A 4,240-nucleotide genomic window follows, 5' to 3' on the forward strand; every position below is an offset into this window, starting at 1 on the left:
CCCCCAAACTTAAACAAGCTCGTCTTTGTTTTGCAAGTAGGGGAGCCAAGGCAGAGGTGGCAAACTGATTTCTTTCACCACGGGAAAGCCATGGGTCCAAGAGCAGAGCCAAGTCGTTCCTGACTCTCGTCCTCGCTCACGGGACCACAGATGCTTCCTCGGATGTTTGGGTTCATATGAAAACGGGCCAATGCTCCCCACAGAAAAACCCCAACCCTCTGAATAAATTAGACCCATGACTTTGAAGTTCGGAGGAGCAGTGTGAGAAAGGGAATATTCAGGGGCAAAAGATCCTCTGTTGCTTTTGCAAATGCGCAGTTTCAGAAGGCGTCAGAGTTCATTGAATATCATCATCCTTAAAAAAAGCAGAATGTACATCAACATGATGCTGTTGCCAAAAAGGCACACATCAGATCAGTTTATGTGTTTAGGAGGATAGCCTGCAGGTCGGATGAAACAAGCTGTCAGAACAGCTCTGTACTGCTGTGACATCACTCACAGCACTGAGTGACACAGGGCTGTGTCCAGTTTGGGTACCACACTGCTACAACAGAGGAAAATGTGGGAGTGAACCCACAGAGGGGAATAACTACCTTGGCCATTCAAGCAGAAGGATTGAAAAAAATTGCAGTGTTTAGTCTAGAGGAAAAGGAATTAAGGGAGACAACTGAGTCCAATTAAGTACAAAGATACTTTGAAAAGGAAATGAGTACCTTACCTGTGGTGGAAAAGAACAGAACTATCAGCTCATCAATAGCGCCTGTCACTACCTGGGCAATGAGGGGAAGACCAGTAAAAAGACTGGCTGTCTGGTGAAATTGGTAATTGGTTAAAGATACCTAGAAGTTCCAAGCATTTTTCACTTGCCTTCACTGTGGTGGTGGCTAGGGGGATATCTTAAATAGCACCAATTCCAAGTGGGGCAAAAGTCATTCTAGATTTCTAAGCACTTAGGCAAAGTCAATGTTTTCAGACCAATTAGGGCTGACGAACTTCATCCTGTGAGGGTTGGAGAACTAGAGAATGGCCCACTGGCCATTATCTTTGAGATATCTTGACAATAGAGAGGTTCAGAAGACTGGAAAAGCCCAAATACATTGGCTGTTATTTAAAAAAAAAATCGGATGAATTACTGGCCAACCAGTGTAATTTTGCTGCCTTCCCCTGTGAATACTGGAACAAATAAACATTACATAGACAACGCACATTTTCCATTTGCAAAAAAAAAAAAAAAAAAAAAAGAAAAAAAAGAAATCAAGCCAAAGCAGTCTTTCATGGCAGACTAACAGGCCTTGTGGGCAAGGAAGTAACAACAGATGTTAAATATTTTGACTTCAGTAGGATTTTTACTCTGTTTCATCTGACAGTTTAATAAGCACATTAGGAAACATGGGAAACTGGATCTACTGAAATCGCTGGGAGAGTCTGATGATGATTGGAAAATTCTAAGATTAGTTATTGATGCTATGCTGTCTGTCTGGAGAGAAGTACCAAGGACTCCTGCAGAGATCTGTTTTCAGTGTGCTAGTAGTGTTTTTCTCAGTAATTTATACAGTGGACTAGAAAATTATGCGTATTAAAATTTGCAGGCAACATTAACCTGAGAGGAGTTGGGCAGAGAAAATTCATATTCAAATGATCTTGATCAATGGCAGAAATAGCCTGAAAGTGTAGAACACCATTTAATAAAAGCATGTGCTAAGTTCTGCACTTGGAAAGAAATAATGAATTTCCCAAAGTTATGATGGGGAATAGCTAGACAGAGATCTCCATTTTCTTACTGGTCCCCATCAGGCCCACAGCCTCCAGCAGACTACTGGTATTCAGAACAGCTGAAGGATGCAGAGTCTGGACAAGACTTTTCAGGAGCTGTATTGTTTGCTTCTCTCATCTCTCCAAGAGTTATTGGGGGCTTCTGATATTTTAGTTCTTGTTGCCAAATTATTTACACTTCACTTGCAGGGGTCCATTGACTCTGCTTCTTTTCCTGTTGACTTTAGATCAGACCCTTTTCTTTCTGCCTGCAAACAGGAAGAGTTGTGGAAAAAAAAGGATTTTTATCCACCAACATCTATAGCTGTTGTTGTCCTGGATGCTCTTCCACCACTGCCACTTCTGGTCCTTCCAGTTGCATCACAGTCTTTTGGGACTCAGGGATAAAGGGCCAGCTTTTCCTTCTATCTCCTTTGCGCTGGGTCTAAGACCTCAAAAATCTTGCTCTGTGAGGTCTTTCTGTATCTGCAGGTGGAAGGGGCACCCCCATGCCTCACTCTTAAGCAATGGCAAACTATGACTTTGTTAAAGAAGATGCTTTCTGAAGGCCTCCTACAGGCAGTCTCCAGCCTGGTGCAAATGATACCACCACATTTTCAGCAGATCAAAGGATTGCTCAATGTTGGAACTGGTTCAATGATGAGTGCTGTTTGCAAGAATCTTGGTGAGCCTGCAGGCAGCTCAGGAACAGGGAAAACTGTCTCTCCAGGAAAAGAGAAAGAAGGGAAGACAAGAGAGGATACATTTTACTGTAGTGTTTCTTGTCCCTGCACATTCCCTATGGGGCTGCTCTTGCTGCTCAGCCTTGGCAGGCTGTGGGGGCTCTTTGTACAGAGCAGTGTTTCCCTGTCCCTGTCCTGAACCAGAAGGCCAAGCTGGTATAGGCTGATTAGCCCAAAACCTTGTTGCAAATGTTTATAAATCAAAACTTCTTCATGTCTTCATCACTGCTCAGTCTGTGATGGCTTTTGGATTTCTGTCCATGCCTTATGTCAATGCCTACGCTCCCCTTCTCCCTGTCTTTGTGGGGTCTATTGGTTTTACTTAGGAGCAGCATTGCCCATGTCTTCTTCTTGAAAGTAATTTGGGATTCTGCTCCACAGCCTTCTCCAACCCTCTCTCTTCAAGTGCTCCTGCTAACCCTTGATCACACTGAGCCTACGTAGGACAGGCATTTGGTAATAGCAGGTGAGTCTTGTTTTAGCCTTCCAGGATGCCAGAAGTGTGCTTTCACAATGAATCTTCCAGTAATCCCTGCTTGCTGGGCTTGGGTTTGTCCTGCAGGACAGAGTTGGTGTGCAAACGAGATTCCTTTTTGGTGGTGCTAAGCTGCACACAGGGCACACCTCATGCACGTCAACCACTAATTGGTGTGCAGTGCACGGCACCAAGGAAGACCCAATCCAAAGTAAAGCTCCCCAAACATGTTTGGTGTGGATGTTGTATTTCCAGCCCCCATTCTTATAACTTGAAAGAAACTCCTGTTGAGCAATACATACTACTTGCTAGCACAGAACTGGCTGTAGATGTCATATGCATTTCAAAGCTGTAAGGAGAGCAGGCAGGAAGATCTACTGTCAAAGAATTGTGTCTAAAACCGCACCAGAGGTCACATTTTGGACAGATGAAGTGAACCTGACAAATCTGGAGAGGACTCTGCAGAGGAGCATACTCCTTTGAAAAGGAGAAGATGGGATTTGATTCTGAAAACAATTTATTTCTAGCACTCTAATGTCACGGGAGGCAGCACACATCATGCAACTCCCTCTTTGTGCCTTTCCTATTCGTTTAGAGGCTATATACAAATGAGCTCTGATTTTCCAGGTGGTTTGTCCTTTGGAACCATGGATGTGGAAGGATCAAGGCTGAGAAGGAGCTGACATTTCTATGGCTTATCTGAAGCTATCACATTCTTTTCAGCTAAATGCGTGCACTTTCAACCTGTGGCTGCCAGCTGCAACATTTTAGTGATCCCAGAGCAGACAGTAAAATATCAGTCCATCAGCTGGACAAACGTGTGCTAATACAGTATATGCTCATCTACACATATATACGTGTATATACCACATATACCTCGTTGAATATATAGATGAATATATATATTTATGCATACTCACAAATACAACGAGATGTATGTGGTACATACCATATACATATCTCGTAGATACACATACATACGTATCTCATACCTACATGCCATACACATGGCATACACATACACATCTCACATATATATGGAATATATGTATATGTATATATTTACGTATATTCGCGAATACAAAGAGATGTGTACAGTACGCACCATATATATCTCCACACCGTTTCACGGCCAGCAGAGGGGCACATCCCTCGGGAGCCGGCTCTGGAGCTGCGGGAGCAGTGCGAGGCGAGGCCGGCGGCCGTATAGCCCCCGGGCGGACGCGTCCCGGGGACGGGGCCCAGCGGCGGCGCGGGCGGCGCTGGCACG

The 4,240-nt window shown here is 44.2% G+C and overlaps 1 protein-coding gene across 1 annotated transcript in view; it reads right to left on the reverse strand.

The window, feature by feature from the left end:
- LOC103614070 (solute carrier family 25 member 33) overlaps positions 1-4,224 on the reverse strand; it is a 12,949-nt gene extending 8,725 nt beyond the window's left edge. Inside the window, exon 1 of the mRNA XM_017732021.1 lies at positions 4,076-4,224. The gene's annotated coding sequence lies outside the window, so the exon portion shown is untranslated. The remainder of the gene's footprint in view (positions 1-4,075) is intronic.
- Positions 4,225-4,240: the final 16 nt, after the last annotated feature.

This window comes from Corvus brachyrhynchos, unplaced genomic scaffold, assembly GCF_000691975.1.
Source record: "Corvus brachyrhynchos isolate BGI_N302 unplaced genomic scaffold, ASM69197v1 scaffold3, whole genome shotgun sequence".
Lineage (NCBI taxonomy): Eukaryota > Metazoa > Chordata > Aves > Passeriformes > Corvidae > Corvus > Corvus brachyrhynchos.